Here is a 20,714-nt window from a genome sequence, read left to right as displayed (position 1 = left end):
TGAAAAAATTCTTGTCCTAGTGTGTCTTTATCATTCTATTATAGCTGTTGAAACAACCACAAATTAAATGCAGATGCAAAGATATCTGTTAGAGATATTAGAATCTGAATTCTGTTTTTTTATGTTTTAAAGTAAAAATTGAATGCTTTTTTCTTCATTCTATTAAAATTCACGCATTACTGGGAAACTTCAACCATTAGTCTTTTGGTTTCCTAAGTATATTGCCATCTTAAGAATGTCCTTTTGGTTTCATTGAAGAATCTGGAAGGGATATTCCAGGACATTTCTAGGAAACTTTTCACAATGAAGTCAGTGAAGAGAGAAGGGAAACTGCTGCTCTGATCATGCTGCCTTAATAACTGAATTTGTCTAATGTTCAGTATTGTTCACTAGATTTAATTGCTTAGCACTTCTTGGGCGAGTGGATTTCCAGTGTAACAGAGTTAAAATTTACTATAGCTTACTTTAACATCTCCTTTGAATTTCTCTATTCATCTCTTCACATCTAAGAAATATAATAAGATATTTTATATGTGTATCTATGTAAGTGAGCATCAATTATTTTATGTAGATGTAGGTTCTCTGGAAGTAAGGCAGTGGGACATGGGTATTGAATTGGGTTGAACAAGTCTTAGGTGAGAATATGCAGGAAAGCTGCTGGCAGGGTGCTAAAGCTGAGGGCTAAGTTGTATGCTGAACACTGTAAAGCAGACATGCAGCCTTCCAGACATAAAATGCATTTTTGGAAGTCCTGGAAATATCTGAATTTCCATCTCAAATATCTGAATGCATAGAACTGATGTATTATTTTAAAATTCAATATTAATAGGAAAGGCAAATGCATTTCAGTGATTTTTTTAATCTGGAATTCTTTTACAAGATAGCTGTTGGAAGATATTAAATGTGGATATGACCTTTTTCTCTAGCAGTGCATTATTGTCCATTACAGTGTATTCGAGTTGCTTAAATGTGAGTCTGTTCCATTACTTTTTCAAGACACTGACTAGAAAGAGATGTTAGAGCTGACTGGGTCTGTGTGCTGATTTATTAGCTGAGCAGTTTTTCTCATTCTGCTTTTCTTAGCTTTGCATGCATGTAAGTAACATCAGCTACTTATTTATGCTTTAGGTTTTGTATTGAGCTTAATATGCCCGCAGCCTCACTTTTAAAAGTAGCTTGGGTGTGTTGAACGGTTCAAGTTAGGTGATGTGGATCTGTGCTGTTAAAATTTTAGGAACTTGCCACAAAAGGGAAAACAGAATCTGGCTGTAAACAGAATTAAAGTAATTACTTTTTTCATTTCAAATATTAGTTGTCTGTTACTATATAGTGATAGACAGTTCTGAGGTCTGGATAGAGAGCTGGTAATATGCATGCAGATGTATTTTCTTCTCTGCCTTAAGAACTGAACCCGTATCTACTCCTACCAAATGCCTGTGAACTGGTGTGTGTTATGGTTGAATCATCACGTGCACAAAATTCTAGCAAAGTATAAGCATTCCTAAAGTAGAACAAAGGTGTTGTAGTCCTAAACTCCATTACCATCGCTTTTGCTGTTGCACAAACCATTGTCCTCTGTGTGTAACTTCACTTCAGCAAGAGTGTTGAAGGTATTTGTATGCTTAATGTAAAGATCCTTCATATGGTACTGTTCTTATGTAGAGTAGCAGGTTTCTTTGAAGACTGGAGATTTGAGAATTACAGTGGGCTGCAGTGCGGGTAAGGATGGCAAAAAACAAGCTTGTACTCCTTATTCATGTGGGCAAAGGAGCTGTGTTTTGTAGGAAGTGCTGCTACAGCTTGTGCTTCTGAAACCTGCTGCACTGGGAATTAGTGCTTGGTACTAGTGACCATTTCTCCATCTTTAATCTGCACACTTAGCGCTTGTGCATTCTGATGCCCTGGCAAGTGTGAGCAAAGGTTACACTCCATCTCCTTGCTGGCGCACTGACGTATTCTTCTGTGCAGCTGGATTTTATTTAGGTGTTATGGAAAGGAAGATGTACTTCTGTCTCTGATATATTTATATTGAAATGCTGTTAGAAATTTAATTTCTTCAAAGATTGTCTATTTGTGCAACTCTGACTGTGGGCATTTAAAATGCTAAAGATCGTGTTGAGAATTTCTGCAGACAATTCGTACGGAATAACCTGAACAGGAAGAGGCTTGTAAGTAGTGGTTAGATAAATGCACTAGCAGTTTTCTAAGACTGACATCAGTCAGTACAGGCTTTTGGTTAAGCTTTGGATGTACCGTTTTTGTTAAGTCTGCCTGCTTTGACAGCATGGTTCATAGAAAGACTGGGAAGAAGAGGAAAAGGGTTCTGGAGACTGACTGTTGATTTAATAAGGGCCAAGTAAAAAACGTAATAATGCAGTTTCTGTTTGGAACAACTTCTGACTGATACTATAGGCAGACCAGAAGGAATAGCGTTCCTTATTTAATCAATTAAATCTTGCTTGGAGAGCTGTAGATAAGCAATTCTGGTTCTGTTTTCTTTGAATTCTCTTTTGAATTGGTTGTCAATAAGTTAATGAAGCTATGGCAGCATTCTGTTTTTTCACAGATGGCTGGACTGGTTTATTTCAAGTCCTTCCATACATCTCTTTCTTGGTGCTAAATCTGTTTGCTTCTTGTTAAAGAAATTGTGAACAATATCACACAGGCATGTCTCAAAGCAGCATCTATCTATGCGGCTTTGTTCTCAAGGCTGCAACTGATTCTAGAATTCACGTATTCAACCATCATATTGATATAAAAAGAGAAAAGACAACATGGGGGAAAGGAAAAGGGTATTATGTATTCCGAGCACAAGTTGCTGGAAGAGAGAGAAATTAAACATTATCAAACATGAGGTAGTTCCAAGTTCTTTGTCTTAAGTCTTTTTGCCAGGAATAATACCATAGTAACTGTTAATTGTGATACTGATTAAAGTATTTATCATACATTTATTGTATCTGGTAGTAACTCAAATGAGTTAATCAGTATTGTAAAACTGCCTTTCATTAAATACAGACGAGTAACAATACGACTTGCTGATATTGTAGATCGTAGTGGCAATTAATTCATTATGATCACTTTTGTAGCTGTTATATTTTAATTCCAAGGGAAATTTGCATAATTCCTGTTAATGCTAGTTGATGAACAAATAAAAAAACAATCTTTTTCTACTTTGCATAACCCTCAGCTGGGTCTTCTATGTTTAGCCAGTGACTATTAACATGTCTGTCCTTTGAAATATTGAATCTGTTGATATCTTAACAAGCTGTATGTAAAATAAATAGTAGCACAGAATGTACTTGTACTTTGCTTACAGAAACATGGCAATTTCTAAACATGACAGCCATTCATTTTGATAGAACTTTAAGAGCCCAAATGTTCTGATTACATAGATGAGATTGTAAATCATTGCTGTCCATGAAAGGCGCCTTTTCTGATGCAAGATGAGTTCATCATTTTCTCTAAATACCTCTCTTCCTTGATCTCTGGAGCACTTGTTTTCCCCCCCACCATTCTTCTTATGCCTTGTGAAAAAAGCTTTGAAACACCTCTTCTTGTTTCTACTGAGAATACAGGATTGGCTTGCTTGCTTGGAGATTTTGTGGAGAGTCCAGTGCATCCTACACAGAAGGTGAAACTGACCACATGAAAAATCAAAAATATAGTATCAAAATCAGTAGAAAGACTTTAAATTGTATATGGTAGTAGTGAAGAGATGAGTAGAAGATTGTGATAGATATTCACTGTAGAAGAATGTGAGTCCCTGGGAGTATATTAATTTCAAGGAGTGTCTGCATAGCTCTGATCAAAGTTTCAGTGATTGTTAGAGATTAATCTTCCTCTGCTCTCCCCATGCCTTCCTTTTGTCTTTCTCAACTAAACTTGTATTTGAACTATGATTGCATATGCTACCTGACTTACGCTTTTGTGTCTGCTACTGTGAATGTATTCTGGGTGATACCAGTTTTAATTATAGTGTTTTTGCATACTCTAATGATCTTCCTGATCGTCAGATAGTATCTTACAGAATAGGGAGAATAAAATTACTGCAGAGTTCTTTCATCCTTTCCTTAAGTACTTAGGTTTTTTTGTTGTTGTTTTTTAATAAAGGATCTACTGAGGAAAGTTGGTATTTCTAAACTGATAATATTAGGAAATACAGCACCTGTTCCTGTTGTTGCTTGTTAAATTACTCTGCTGAGAGATAATTTCACGCCTTTTTAGAATCAGATGGACACAGCTACAATTTGCTGAAGGTGAAATAATGGCACAAGCTTAGGAAAAAAATTGCTTTATTTAAAACATTTGATACCAGTTTCCACCAGCAGCATTGAAAACTGCAGTCAAGAGAAATGTCCTACAGTTTCAGTGGGATGATGTGCGACAAAAGTATCAGTGCAACTAAGTAAAAATATATATTCTTTGGGTCAGCATGCAGCCTTAGCTTTGCTTGAGATGCAAACTTCCTACACCTGGTGTAGTGTCAGAATGCGCATACAGTTATTAAAACAGTGCTAGTGAGTTTGTAAACAGCATTTATGAGCCACTAGCCATGGCTTCGTTAGCTTCTGAACATAAGGAAAGCTGGAGAATTTTGCAGCCTGCCTAGCCATTCGATGATTGCCAGACATGTGCTTTTCTCCTGCTTTGCTGTTCTGCTGTGCACGCTGTGAAAAAAAGAACTCAGGTTCAGCTTTTATTGTTGTTGGACTCAGACATATACCAGAATAACAGTAAATTGTACTGCATTTGTCCCCATGCATCAGTCAGGATTATTGATGCAAATGTTTCTGCTCATGGTGCTGGAGACATACAGATCTTTGCAAATGTGCCTTTGTTCCTCATGCACATTGTGTGATGCTGGAGATAGGGAGTGGACGTGAGGGGAGGAGGAAGTTTTTCTCAAAAATAATAATACAGTGCAAAGGGAGGTATTTCTAAGTTTCCAAACTACAGTGACATATGATAGAAATGACATTTGTCCATCTTAGCTTTTAGCTGAGGTTTATATCTGAGAGGTTCCCTTATTTTCCAGTATTGTAGCAGCTGTTTTCTTCCTGTATGCTGATGTGGCATTGTGGATGTCAGTCTTAGGAAATAGATTTCCACCTCGAGACCATAATGCTGTTGACTTTCCTTGCCTTCCTCAAATCCCACGGGAATAATTATAAGCATTACCTTAATGTAGTGGGCCAAAGCCTCCACAGTTTTTCTGCTCTGATTGACGAAAGAATGATCTAAAGAGTATTTATTTCTGCTGCCACTAATGCAGCTTCCTGGAGAAAGTATGATTTCTTGGCTTTAACTTGAATGGGAGAGGCAAATTCATGCTCTGTAACTATTTTGGTTGCACTTTATCGTTGCAGTCTATTAAAAAAGAAAGAAAGAAAAAAGACTGCACTGCATGAGTCATAAGAATTTACTAGCTTGAATTCAGAGTTAAAATGTTCAGAGGTGCTTTTGCTCCACAAATAACTAGTTCTCCATAGATGTCGGGTCTGTGTGTCTGGAATCTTTTCTGATTCTTTTGTGTATTCATTGTAAAAACACTGCTTTTCTACTGTGCAGTAATCTCTGGTGGGTGGCTTGTACGTTCAGATGCAGTATGACTTCTGTACTTGTCAGATTTTAATGTAGCAGTTTTTTGTTGTTGTTTTTTTTTTTTTTTTACAAGTCTTTGTAATATTTCAAAGTGGCCATGACTATGAACGGGAGGTTTATTTAAGCAGAAAATAAGCTAAAGAAGAACATGTGAAATAACTGTTCAACTGATGAGAGGGCAGTGTAAATACCAATGTTTCCTGTATGTTTTTATTTATTACTATTTATTAACTTCTGTTGCCCACAGCTTCCTTTCAACCATGAAATATTAACTGTTAGCAACTTTTTTCCCCCTTGAGTAGCCTGGCAGCACATATAACACATATAGTACATATTATATAGAGGTAGGCACAAGATCTTGGGAAAACAAGGTTTTGTGTAAGATTGCCACCTCCTAATCTGACATAGCATAGTCCCAGGCCTTCCTTCTGAAATCTTATACATATGTAAATGCAGCGGAAGATCTGAACTGAGAGGGAAAACTGCCAGATATGTCAATCCTGTCCTAGCTCAGTGGCCTTTATGGCTGGTTATAAAGTGGCCTTTATGGCTGGTTGTGGATTGGGCTGGGAACGGTCTTCTGCACAGGTAAACTCTACTGAGACTCTCAGGCAGTGGAGCCGCAGGCTCATACTTTTTATTTATTTTTTTAATGAGCTGAAGGAAAGAGAAATCCCTTGCTTGTTACATCTTGTTATATCAATACCACATGTGAAGGCATGGTGGTTGCATTGCTGCAAGACAGCTTTTGAAAAGATTAATGAAGAGATGATGTCTCTGCCACTAGTAGTGTTTGTGGTAGAGGATTACATTCTGGTAGAATTTTCCTACAGTGATGATTCCTTTATAACATTAAAGTTTGCTCTGTTATTTAAAACAGAAGACTATTAGGAATTGCAGAATGAAGAAGTGACATCTTGGGAGGCAGGGAAGAGGGCAGATGAGAAATGCCTTGAGCAAATGTCAGGTAAAGTCTTGGTCAAGCAGGTTACTGATGGGGCAGTGTCAGGCGAGCATGCCAGCTCTGTTTAAATACAGCTGAATATCTGAGATAGGGAAGACTTAATGCAGAAGCAGAATTTTAAAGGGAGAAACAAATAAAAAGGAAGTTGCTCTTTTTTTCTGGGGAAAAAAAAAATATATAATTTTCAATTTATTTTTTTTTTTTAACAATTGACTTAAAGCAGTTTTTAAAGTTGTGCTCTAACAGGGTCACCATGAGTAGTAGTTTGGTTATTTGAGATTTGAGCTGTGTGTTTCAGTACATCTGTAGTAATATTTTATAATTATTAATTGGAATGGTACTATATTAAAATCTTGGAAACAGGCAGATGTGAAACTGTACAGATGAGTGTATTCTTAACCAATAATAATTAATTATTGTTTTATAAACTCTCAGAAGTCTGTCTAGGACCTAAATTTGGACTTTGCTAATATTTCTGAGAAACTCTGCTTTTAACTGAATGTGTAATCATTTGCTGACTCATAATGTCATTGTGGCCTTAAATGCAACCTGCAACTGAATTCTTTTATGTATTATGAGAATTCCATCCTTTAACAATTCATGATTTATTTTAATTTTTATTATTTTTTGTCTTCACAGTTTCATTTAAGAGGCCTTTGCTTTCCTGGTTTTCATCCTGACGAATTTCATCTACTTCTCTGTGCCATTCATTGCTGTATTTGTTTTTGTTTTTTTTTTCTTGTTCTTATTCATCTCCCACAGTTAAATTATCTGTCCTTCTCATCTATATTTATACAGATGAAATTCATGGTTTCTAGCTTCTAACTATGTAAGTGAGCCTAACAGATAGAGTTCATAGAGAATCTTAGTGACTGTGACAGTTGTCTATGTGAAACAGTTTCCTCAAAAACAATGGAGTGAGAGCTTGACAGATTTTTTTGTTTCATTTGAGATTTTTGAGTAATTTTTGCCCATTTATCTTCTCTAGTTTCTCTTCCTTCTGTTAATTATGCAGAGCTTTGATGCAATCCCGTTAGGTTGTATCTGCAGTACACTTTAATGTGATTCATAGCTGTGGTCTGCCCAATAGCCCAATACCTATGATTAATTGTGGTCTCTGATTGGAAAAAAGACTGCTGTTTGCAGACATAAGTTGAACACTGTTATTATTGCAAGAAGTGGGAGGTGGAAAGGGTTGTAAATATTCTAATTTGCTAAATATGACATGCATGTAAAGAAATAGTCTTTTCCTGTGGGAGTGCCTGCTGTCTAAATGTACAAAAAATGCATGGGCTGAAAGTCATGTTTTACTATGCTGGCATTTCTTTTGTACTTATGAACTTACTTCCTCCATCCATTTATCTCTTGTATCAGGATTGAAAGAATGTTTCTTGAATAGTAGCTTGTAAAGAAAATTGCTATGGAGTGGTGATTCACTGCAAAGAAATCATAACAGGTGGCTCTTGAAAGCAGGCAGTCATACGTGTGTGATACGTAGTCATCCAGCTTGTTGAGTAAACAGGTCCGTGTAATTCATTCTTTGCAGCTTTTTGTTTTCCATCGTTTACCTCCGAAGACTTGTGCTCAGGGGGTGGTGGGGAATTTCAACACTTCTCTAAAGGAAACAGTTCCCAAAATTGCAGTGGCAGGGCAACTGTGGATCTTATCTAAAAACAGATTTGTACCTGCTTTTAGCTGAATCTGGGAGTGGGCTCCGCAGCCTGCAGATGGAAAGGGAAAATTTTGTCTGTACAACTTGAATGTACTGAAAGTCTTGACCCACTGCAACTAATAGCTGTGCCTTTGGTGCTACTAGTAGCTACACCTTGGGTGACCCAATCTCATGGCAGTGCATTTTTAAGTTAGTAGGTCAGCCCTGTCTCCAGGCTGTGAATAAGATTTCATTCTTCACTGAGTAATAGCTGAGAACAAAACTGCTTCATTCATTTCTTCATGTCACAAAGGCATCTGGTTTGTAGTATTTCTGGTAAATGCATGTTACTGTATTGTTATTATAAGTCTTATTCTCTGTGGTGTTGCTTCGGGTTTCCTTAGTACCAGCAAGGACCCTTTATTTTTTTTCTTCATGTGTGTCTGAGATGAGAATTTTGGTGGGATAAGAGTAATGGCTTTTCATTTTAGTTAGTTGAAACTTACTGTTTACATTGGAAAAGCCAGTGTGAGGAGATGTGGGTTATAAAATATCTTGATAGGCAGCTGAGGGTTATTGGAGGAGGTGAGCAAGAGATAATTAAGAGAAAATTCTAAAAGCGAATAATGAAATTGATTTATTTTTTTTTTAAGGAAATGATTCTTCAAGTATCATATGTATGAAGTTTATCAGTGGGCGATTAGAAAAAATAATAACCAGAACAAGTTGTGCCTTGTTAGTTTTTGTGAATACTTAAAGGTTACGCGCTTAGTTCAAGATGGTTTGAGACACGTCTGGGAAATATTGAAATGTTGTGCGTTGCATCCTTGCCTGATGGCCCCGCTCTGCTTCAAACTATTGTTTGACTGAAATGGAAATCTTGTTAGTGTGAGGAATCATTTGGTTTTAGCTTAAAAAGTTTTTTTTTAGGTTTCTGTTACATTGAATGAACTGGTTCATTGATGTCATTAAGCATGTTTGATATCTAATGTATCCTTTTTTTATGGTAAGACCAAAATTCAACTTAATAATGAGGAAAACTCAAAGAGGAGTTAAGAAAATCTTCCAAGGATATTTGGAAAGTGATAATGCTTTTATTTATTTATTCATTTTAATACTACAGCTAGCATTTGTTTCTTATTTGGTGCTTATTAAATGAACACCGTATCATCTAATAGCAATAGTGTACAAAGCTTTTGTTCATTTCAGTTATGTTGTATTTGCCACTGGTATATTCAAGGCTTTAAAATGAACACTTATGTGTATATGCCTCATTAGTCAAAGCACCACACTTTGAAGAAATGGGTTTTTCACACATTAGCTGGAGTCCCTGTGATGTGGTCTGATGTCTGTATGTAGTGCCTACTTTGAGACAGAAGATGTTTCTGTGTGTCTGCCATACAGATAATCATTGTGGTCCTTTCCAGTCTGTTCTATGGCTCTATGATTGCTGGCCCATGTTGAATCTTTCATCAACTGTCATACCGAAATCCTCAAATGAGAGTAACTCAGGGTTGCTCTCAAGCCATTCTCTGCCCAATCTGTGTCTGTCTTGGGACTGCCCCTACCCAGATGCAGGACCTTGCACTTGGCCTTGCTAAACTTCATGAGGTTGGTGTGGGCCTACCTTTCAAGCCTGACCAGGTCACTCTGGATAGCATCCCTTCCCTCTAGTGTGTCAGCTGCACTGCTCAGCTTGCTGTAGTCTGCAAAATTGCTGAGCATGTGCTTCATCCAGATGTGAGTTTCTACTGTCCAGTTTCCAGATTTCTGCTTAACCTTGATGCTGTCATTGTGAGCTACTGGAAAACAACCTTATTTTCCTGATTTCTTTTACATGGTATAAGTTGCATCAGAGCCATTGCTACTGCATGGAAATCGCTCTTCTGTAATTTGAAGGACTGTTAAATTAAAGCTACTCTTTAGGGATGTTGTCATCTTACACTTGTGAACAAGGACAAATTTTAGCCTGTAATGAACACAAAATGTTCATGTGAAGAAAACAATCTGAAGAATTTTGTTTTCTGTTGTCTTGTTCTATTAACTGCTTCCTGACCAGAGACTTTAGAGGTTTTTTAAGTGTTATTTTGTACCCTAGATTCCTAGTGAGTCTTAGAACTGTTCTGCTTTGTGATAATGACTAATGTGGTAAGATATTATACATTACAAAATAACCTATTTAAAGGATGTGCTGTGAATAAACTGGCAAAGAGGGCAAACTAGTCAATCTCACTTATTTTAATACGATCTTGAAAATGAATTTCAATAGTTTTCAAGACAGAGATTGACAAATCTGACCCTTCTTAAATTAAAATTCTTCATGACCACTTCTAACTGCCGTTAAAAAAGAAAAGAAAAAAAGCAATTTTTTGTTGAGATGCTATGTTTGTTTTGTCTAATAGTGTTCTTTGGAAGGATGTCTTCAGCAAGTGTAGTGGATAGTAGCTTTTTTCCTTATTGATGTGGGCAAATGATGAAAAATCCTGCTCAGCAAAGACAAAGCAGCTGAGCAGGGAAGCTTGCCTCTCTGAAGTGCTTAGTGAAACTTAAAGAATGTGACTTTTCAGATTGTTTTTTACCCTAGTGCTGAGGTATTGGTGTAATTAAAGAGCAAAGTGGTTTTCTTGTGTTGTCTTCATGCAGGAGTTCACAATAAAAACAGTACTTTTGTATGTTATTGAAGAGTATTCAGTCTTAAATTGAATCTTGAACGAAAAACAAATGTAGTAGTTCATCTTCGTCTGTGAAAGCAAATGTCCAGGTAGAGGTAAGATAAAAGTATAATTACATTACTCTTTTAATGCTTAAAAAGCCAATAATGGGTATGTGAACAAATAACGTGACTTAAGTCTGTGGGAGAGTTGTGCTATTTAGTGGCTGGAGAGCTGTGTGGGGAGAAGGGAGGTGGAGGTGTTAGTGAGCAGCTGGCAGAATATGAGCCAGCAGTGTGCCCAGATGGCCAATAAGACCAATGGCATCCTGGCTTGTATCAGAAATAGTGTGGACAGCAGGAACAGGGAAGTAATCATCACAGTACTTGGCGCTGATAAGGCTGCATCTTAAGTACTGTGTTCATTTTTGGGGCCCTCACTACAAGGAAGCCATTGAGACCCTGGAGTGTGTCCAGAGTAGAGTAATGGAGCTGTGCTCAGTCTGAAGCGCAGTCCTTATGGGGAGTGGCTGAGGGAACTGGGATTGTTCAGTCTGGAGAAGAGGATGCTTAGGGAAGACCTTGTTCTCTACTACGACCTGAAAGGAGCCTCTTGTACCAAGTAACAGCAAATAGGACAAGAGGCAATGACCTCAAGTTGCTGTGAGTTTTAGGTTGAATATGAAGAAAAGTTGTTTCTCAGAAAGAGTGGTGAGGCTTTGGCACAGGCTGTTAAAGGAGGCGGTGGAGTCACCATCCCTGGAGGTGTTCAAGAACCATAAAGATGTGGTGCTTAGTGACGTGGTTTAGTGGGCACAGTAGTAGTGATGGATTGATGATTGGACTAGATGATTAGAGAGACCTTTTCCAAACAGAGTCGCAGACAGTTGTCTGACTATTTATGTTGAAAGGTGCTTTTACTTTAGGAAGTAATCTTATTGTTCATATCCATCCCCCTGCCCATGCTCATTGTTGTATCTCTGACTCCATAGGAAAGTAACAGGCTCTTGCAAAACTCTTGGTTTGTTGACAGTGAACATCATATGACAACCTGTAGTAGTTCCTACTTCAGTGTGCCTCTTCAGCAAATGCTAACAGATCTTACAATGACATCACATCAGACCTGTCAGTAGAAGTTTGAGGAATTTGTTTTCTGAATCTGAGTCCCTTAAAAGTAAGATGAAACAACTCTGTTATGGTAGTAAACTCATGCAGCGTTCATCTAGAAGTAACAAATAATTACAGAGTTATGTAAGTATCATAAAAATTATATTTTCTTAGAACAAAATATCCTTTTATTGTTATGCAGCTTAGCTTTTGGTATATATTTATGACTTTTATGTAAAACTAACCTTCTTGTCTTTTGGCTTGTCATTTATAATGCTTTAGAATTCTTTTCTTTTCTGGAGAAAATAAAGAGAAACTAAGAAGAAAAGGCTTGCCTATGTCAGCATGTGCAGTAGCATGCCTCTAGTGTGTGTTTCTAATTCTAATTATCGTATTTAATCAGAAATGTCTTCCATTTGTTAAAGAAACAATCTCTTCTGTTTTTGTTAGGCTTCTCAGGAATGTAGTTTCAGCCAGGGAATGTGCTTTGTTTTGAACTCAGTCAGCAGCCCTTAGAAAAACTGTTTAATTAACTTTTTGCCAATGTCAATATAATTCTATTATCCTCCGAAGGCTGGATGGGCTCCCTCTGGTGGCTCATTTGCATTGAAGTTCTTCACTTTAGTTACGGATCTGTGTACTCAGGCAAACGAGGCTGCTGACCCTATGTATCAGTCAGACATCAGTTCCTTGTGGGCTTACTTTTTAATTGAAAAACATCAGTAATTTCCTTACATAATGAAACACCAGCATTTAAATTCACAGCATTTTCAATTTGTTAGCAAAAGAAATAAGGAGATACTGGGTAACAAAGTAAGCAAATAATACTGAATTTATCTCCTTCAAAGTATAAATTGCATAGTAGGCAGCAATAATCTAGGAGTGGTACTGACTTATGATGGGTCAGTTTAGTCTTAAATTTACAAAATATTTGGAGATTAAAGACAATTTTTCAAGAATATGAAGTCCACATTTTAAAAATTATTTAATCCTATACCGGAAATACAATTACATGTGAAATGAATCTCAGTTTTAGAACTTAATCTGTTTTATAGCATTACAGAGAAGCATAATACATCTCGCATGCAGTTGTTTTATGATGATGAAGCTAGGAGATTTTGTGGGTCAGAAACACCAGTGAGTTCAAAGTGAATTTTCCACCTCTGTAATGTAAATTTCCACAGGTCTTTTTGAACTCCATGCTGTTTTAATTTAATGGTGTCTTTATCATAATGGAATGAGCCATCCTCTCTCTGAAGCAGCAGGAGGAGCCTCAAAGCCAGACAACACACAGGCTGGACGTAAGGGTGAAAACTTCCTCATATAGAAGATTTCTTTTATTGAGCTATTTTCAATAAAAGCTGATTATGGAATTGAATATCAAAAACAGAAAGCAGAGAAATGATGGTTTTTATAATATGAATATTTAGTCAGGGTTAAAGCTCTATCCAGACATTTATGAAGAAGGAGGGCTGGAGGAAGGGGTCACTGCAAAATGAGAATAGGTGGAAATGGCAGTATTTTAAGTTATAAGAAATAATTATAAAATAAAGGAAAAAATGCAGAGTAATAAGCAATAAGCACCTGTGGGAAGTTGACAAAATATAAAGGGTGCTTTTAATGAATATTCTTTTGATATTTATAGTTGTCTTGCATTTATTTCAAGTCCCTTGAGCATTCTGGTACTTGAAGTTGACAAAGCAGTTAATGCTCAGCAAATATGAAAGATGTTATCTAAAAATAAACTTTTAATATTTGCTCAGTTAGATCTGGTTGTAAGGTTTTAGTTTTGCTCACTAATTGTGAGTGTCTTTGTCCTTTGTCAAACAGCAACAGAGAGAATATTGATATCATAATCACAGATATCCTGTGCACCTGAAAATGCATTTAAAAACAAACAAAAAAATCCCAATACTAGAAGCATCTTTGGTCTTAAAATCTTAATATATGTAGCCAGTAGCAGATGCAGGTGGGATAGCAAATAGAAACTTCTTGTTGTGCATTTTTTTTTTAAGATGTCTCTCACTGTGTCAGTGTCACCAGCTTCAGGACGCTGATAATTATCTCAGAGAGTAGTGAAAAGTCTAATGTTTGAGGAAATTACTGGTAAAGTTTGTTCACACAAATAAGAGTTTGGAATAACTTGCTCTGTGCACTGTAGTGCATCTTTACAGCTGATGGTAATTAGCATTTTGTAATCATCCTCTGGATGTTCTTACTCATCTGGACTAATGGCTGCTACCATCCTTTTTTTTTTCCCTCTTCTACCAGAGCTGTGGCCTAATGCTACTGATCATGTTTCTAATGCTCGTATCTCAATTTTCAAGGTCTTCCCACAGGTCACTGGCCCTGTGTCGAGTGATAGCTTTGAATCTTGGCCAAGAACTTAACGTCCAGTGTTTCTAAGTAACCCCGTTACTTTTGAGCTTGCTGGTCTCAGTTTTGCAGCATTTGACCTAAGTCTAAGCAGATGGATTCCATTTCAGTGATTCTGTCATAACCATTTTGAGTGCTTTCTGAGAACTAAGCTAAATTACGTTTTACAAGAGTGTAATTAAGAAGTTACCTAATGAAGAACCAAACATACTGCTATGAGTGGCAGTATCTGTATTTACGCTCTACTCTTCAGTATTTTTAATTTTTTTTTCTGTCATAAGCGTAACCCAACTACATGGTAGTCACTTGCCAGGCAGCTGGGCTCATGTGCGAAGAGTTCTGTGTGTTGACCATGGCAAAACCAAGAATATAGAGTCATACAATAAAATTTTATGAAATAACATTGTCTTTCTTTTTATACTGCTAAGGCTCACTAGTGCTCCTAGGGAGTGCTATGGTTGTGAGAGCAGTGCTCATCATGAAGGTGGGGCTACCTGAACTGGAGAGGTGATAGGACAGACCTCTATGGACATATACACAAGTTTGCTGCCACAAGTTAGGTCTGTCTGTGTAGTGAGTAGCTACACATCACTGAAGTATAGTAGCTTCTTGAGTGCTTTTTATTTTATGATATACATTGATTAGAGAAGGAGTCTCCCATTCAAAGTACAAGTTTGTCATTTAACTTTTCAGGGTTTTTTTTTTGAGGCATAGTAACATGTAGACGAATATTTCAAGATGTTGCTATACTTTGTGAAAGTGATAGGCTTTTTAGACAGCTGGTACTTTGGAGAAACTTCTGTGCAAGTCTTCCCTTGTTTCCTGGAGTCACTGTGCCAAGATGAAGGGATAGTGTTCTTTGTTTTATTCAGATAAGATGAACTTACAGTGCTAACACTATCTTAATGCAGGTATCCATTTGAAAGATTTTTCTGTTACAGTACAAATCAGTTACTGCTTTTAATTCAACTATCGAGCAGACACAAAAATAATTGATTTTAAGAGCTAGGAGCAGCAATCTGTTTCAATTTATCATTGTTCTGTTGTTACATATCTCACTTTTATTAAATCTAGCCTGCAGCTGTAACTTAAATAAACTTTTTGATTCTTTGGTTACAGTATGCTTACGGAGCATTTTGGAGAAAAAAGAATGCCAGAAACTTATGAAGTCTGCTGAATAGGTTGTCTTCTGAGGAGTCTCAAAATTTATGTGCGTGTTGCTTTTAGTACATTTTTGATGTGTTGCTATTAACTGGAAAGGTTTCTGCAGCGAGTCCTGACAATTTGTTGAATGGTGTTCCTGTACTGTGTTGCCTTAAGTTTTACATTATTTTCTAAAACCGCTTTATGTACTTATAGAAAAAGTGTAAATGATGAACGAATTCATCATATCACAAGCCTTGACAAATAGAAATGTAGAAATCTCTAATAGGGAAACATCCAGAGCTAGTTGTTCCCTGCAAAGCAGAAGAGATGGAACAGTCTCAGCTGCTCCTTTTGATATTAACATTTGAAGTTATGTATTTTCTGTGCAGATGTGTGAGAGCAACTGGCAGGCAGTACCTGTGGTAGTCTGTGACTTGAGGGAGGCTGATGTACTGAATACACATTATTTCAAGTGCATGTCATTTGTAGGTGTCTGCCTTTAGCATAGCAATGGTAGGAGGCAAAGGCAACAGTGAATCTCAATGCAGCTTTTAGTCCCTGATTCTACTTGTTTATGGCCCCTCTCTCGTTACTGCTTACTGTCATATACATTTTTATTTCCCTTAGTGTTATCTACAATGCAATTTGAACCACTCCTGGTCATAATTACCAAAATAAAATAATGTATGCACCTCTTAAAAACTGAAGCCATCTGCAGCCTTTCAGGACCAAGATCATATAAATCTTCATGAAAGTCATGGGGCACTGCCAGTTTCTTTGGTGCAGGCACTTAATGAATTTCTAATGTAAGTTCTGTAAGTGCGTTTATACTCTTGTTCTCAAATTTACTTACAGGAAACTGTGCTGATAGTGTAAATTTTGTTTAATTGCTGGAATTAATACATATATGTATTTCACCCTAGCAACAGTCTGCTGGTTTGTTTACTTCAAGAGGCAGATGGTAATAATCCAGTCTCTTGTCAGCTATTCTTTCTTGATTTGCTTTTAAAATTTGTGTCCATGTTTGCCATGTTCTTAGTTGAAGAAAAAGATCAATGCTTAGTAATGCTGTTAGTGAAATGATATGTGATACTGCATATTTCTGTACAGGTATTCATACAAAAAAAAAATCTAATCACATTTATTTGTTTTAATGAATTGCTTCTTTAATACTTTCAGCACAATGTATTCATATTACACCAAGTATTACTTCTCAGCACTTAACTCAGTTATGATCCTAAAGGTGGACTGGAAGGGCAGCTACGTAGGTGTCTGGTGACATAGGATCATAGATTTATAGGATTGACATGATGGCTAAATTCAAGTCTTGGCATATCAACTCAATGTGGTGTTTGTGAAGTGACTTCTGATAGGACATCTTGCAACCATTTGATGATCTAACTTGCAAAGATGTCAATTTCTATTCACTTTGTTTAAACAGCTTCTAAATTGTGCTTTTTATGAGGCTTCTCTTGTACAAGAGTTTTGCGTAAAGCTCTCATTCCTGGGGCATCTCTGCTGGAAGCTAGCACACAGTATGATGGTTAAGACTTACTGGTCAGACAGTAGAGAAGAACAAGTGTTCCCTTTCAGGAAAATTAGAACAATTAAAAATAATCTCCTCCGTTATATTTTGCTGAAGATATCTTTCATGTTTGCCCTAATACCAGGATTAGCTTTTCACTGCAGTAGGTTTTAGCTTTTATTTTCATTCTTTTTAACTCTGAGGGATGGGAGATCTAAGGCAATTTTTCATTTATCTGAGAATTTCATTTGGTTCTGATGTGATGTAATTTGAAGATGCTGTGAAGCCCAAGGGTTTGGTTTACACTGGTCTTGTTTGGTCTGTTTTAGATACCCACTACCTGCATTTTTAATTTAGGTGATAGAAACTTTTGCTTGTGACAGAACATCATCCTGGCTGATCATTATCTGGTGTAGGTATCCACTTCCACAGGTACTGCGATGATCAGACTTGCTTCTCTGTACCTAAGGTGCAAATGTGGGACAGACATAAAGTTACAACAGGTACCATGAATAAATGTTTCTAATAAAGATGAGATTATTTTCTTTCTCCTCTCAAAACTTAATGTAAGAGAAAATGCTGTGTTGAGGAGGGGAAACCACACTATTTATTTGAGTGAAAATGATCTCCTTTCTGTCTTCCTCTTTCTAGTATGACAGTAAATTTTAAATTGATCATACGTGTAGAAATTACTTAATTCTGAGTTTTCTGTAAAAGAGAAAAGAAAAATATTCTCTTTAGAGAATGTTATTGGAAATACTTACATTTGTGTGTGTTTAGTAATAAATACATGTGTATGATTACATTTTTTGTATGTAAGCTTAAGTCATGGCTGTGTGCTGATAGAGTGTTGTTAGGCTGTAATGCTGTAGACAGGATTCTTTTTGTTAGCCTCTATTTATAGATTCTAAATGTACCTCTTCTGCTAGATTGTCATTTGATGGTTGGACTAGATGATCTTGATGGTCTTTTCCAACCATAATGATTTGATCATTCTTTAACAGTTCTTATCATTAACTGTCTGCAGTTATATGCTTGACCCTTCTGTAATTTTGTCATCTGTGCAGATCAGAGGTGGGATCTCAGTTGATTTGATGCACTTGTTAGCGTGAGACAAAAATGAAATGATACCATTGCAGAAACTGTTTTACAGACAGTTTTGTACTTCATACAGTGATCTAGAAATGCTGTGCATCTGCCAGCCTCTTTTGATAAAACCACACTATTTGTTGTTTCCTTAAATAAACTTGTGATGAGAATAACTGAGATGGTAGAGTTATACTTATTGTAAATTTCTTATTAATAAAGTAATGGTACTATAGTTGTGGTGGGTCATATATGTTCAAGAGGCCCTTGATGGCAGTGGAGATAGAGAGACTAGCTGTCAGAGATGTTTGAAGTGTGTGGGGAACATTCTAATATGTATGGAAATCTTTGAGGGAGCATTATCTCCCTGCTTAGGTATTAAAGGGAGCACAGTATACATGGTGTAACTTTTCTGCACTATTTCTGGGGACCATGCATCTTATTGCTAGATTTCAAAACTATTGTCTATAAGTTTCTACCTTTTCTTACATCTTGCATTCATAGCAAATGTTCATTTGTGATTACTTATACGCAGTCTACTATACCAACATCTAAGGACTTCTATAGTCCTTCTTCTATAGTTGTTAGTGGCATAGTTAGGTTCATTGGGAGGGAAAGGGGCCACTAGACTTAGTAATTTTAAAAAGAACTAAGCACATCACACCCTTTAAGGTCTTTATTCTGACTAACTCAGAAAGACATAGATGAGATTACAGAGATTACTGGCTAACCTAGAAATCTGATTTGAACCTCACATTTAGATGATTTAAAATGGAGAATTATTGGCACAGTATTAAAAGGCAGATTGACTTTTTAAAACTTTGCTAGACATGAAAACACATTAACAGAAAGGTCGTTTTGATACCTCAACATGCCTAGTTTTTGACCAGTGATTTTATCAAATAGGTAGATAATTAGCATGACAAAGCAGAGCCAAGTTCAAGGATTCTTAATCCTCTTGTTCCTCAGAGGAAAGAAAAGAGTTTATCTGTAGCTTTAAAACTGTTTGTTACGCTAAGAGGGAGTTTCATTTACATTATAGTACAGTTTAAGATCAATAGTTAAACTTTTCCATTCTGTGATATGGCATTTCTTGTTTTTGAAGGCTGTCAAAGATACAGTTGCTTTAATAATTGGGTACTTTTATTTTCTTTCACCCGATTTATATTTAAAATTCAGAAAAATCTCCTTTCGTTAACATGCATTCAGGCTAACTTGGACATTAACTGCAAATCAATGTCATTAATATGAATATATACATCAACAGTGCTTTAACTTCTCCCCATGTTTCTCTAAGAAAAACCTAAGCTGTTTGTGTGCAGTAATTACTTGGGAGAATTAAAAATCGTAGAGTGATAGAATTGCTTGGGTTGGAAAAGACCTTAAAGATCATGAAGTCCAACCACAGTTTAACCATACTACCCTAACAACCCTCCTTTAAATCACGTCCCTGAGCACCGCCTCCAAATGGTTTTTAAACACATTCAAGGATGGTGACTCGACCATGCAAATGCATGAAAACACAACTGTATAAGGCTGGAATTGAAGATGATTTATCCCAAGACAGAGAAATACTTTTTTCTTAATTGACAACATATTACAACATAGTTGGTGTTTACTCTGTTTATTTTTCCTTGCTTTCATTCCTGTGTTATTTATACAGTGCTATGAATTGGTTTTCTGATCTTAAATATATCTTCACTTTTTCTAAAATTAAAATCAGTTTTGCATGAATTTGTAATTTTTATCAAGACTAGTTGATATGTTAAGAGGTACAAACATTATAAAAACTTGTCTTCTTATCTACTTTTGCTACTCTGCACCTTGGATATTCTTCTGTATTTCTGGGGAAGAGGAGGTGGTGAATTGGTTTTTCAGGGGGTTTTGCTTTTTATAACAGCTGTTGGGTGGGTAAAGTTCATGTAAACTAAGTGTTCAGTGCAGGTGAATGCTGTAAAGATGCGGGTCTGCCTTTGGCTCCCATACCAAGCTTGCTTCTGGGATGTCTCAGGAAAACAAGAGCCCAGCAAAGGGTTAACATTTTACTATCAGCTTCAGAAAGGCACATTTGCAATTGCTCCCAGTCTTGTCTTCATTTTTACACCTCATTCACTCACTGCTGCTCTTCACTCAAGGCAGATCCTTTGACCTAAGCAGATTATTGTAGACGCATGAAGGACACAGCAAGCTCTCGGTGCTTTTGAAGGAGGAGATTTTGGCTCCAAAATAGGGCACTAAGCTTTTCAGCCTTATGCTGCTTTACCTAGTCAGCACAACGCGGTGCCTCTGGGTGCTTAGCGGACTCCTGTGGAATCAGATGGGAAACAAAAGCAGAAGTGGCAGCCGCTGCAAATGTGGGAGTCTGTGCCATTAAAGGGAAGCGATTGCTAATAAGGGCCTGCGAGACCTAGGTTTCCTTGGTTTCCATGACAGTTATTAGGTAACACAGAAATTGAATCGTCTCCCACAATGCTTTTGAGGGCTAGGGGGGAAAGGGGTGCTCTAGGGACACGACAGAGGAGTTACAACTTACAGCAACTCATCACTCTGAGAATGTGAAACTCTGGATTATTACACCTTCTTTGCTTGCTGTTCCTCATCTGTGTTT

General features: G+C 36.9%; 1 protein-coding gene across 7 annotated transcripts in view; it reads left to right on the top strand.

The window, feature by feature from the left end:
- MARCHF1 (membrane associated ring-CH-type finger 1) overlaps nt 1-20,714 on the top strand; it is a 195,752-nt gene that overhangs the window by 63,425 nt on the left and 111,613 nt on the right. The window contains exon 1 of one of the 7 annotated variants that reach the window (XM_032443961.1): nt 20,390-20,546. The exons of the other annotated variants lie outside the window; for them this stretch is intronic. The gene's annotated coding sequence lies outside the window, so the exon portion shown is untranslated. Of the gene's footprint in view, nt 1-20,389; nt 20,547-20,714 lie in introns of those variants that run through there. 7 annotated transcript variants of the gene reach the window in all.

This window comes from Coturnix japonica, chromosome 4, assembly GCF_001577835.2.
Source record: "Coturnix japonica isolate 7356 chromosome 4, Coturnix japonica 2.1, whole genome shotgun sequence".
Classification (NCBI taxonomy): Eukaryota; Metazoa; Chordata; class Aves; order Galliformes; family Phasianidae; genus Coturnix; species Coturnix japonica.
Note: the sequence above shows the minus strand (reverse complement) of the source record. Positions and strands in the feature narration are given on the sequence as shown.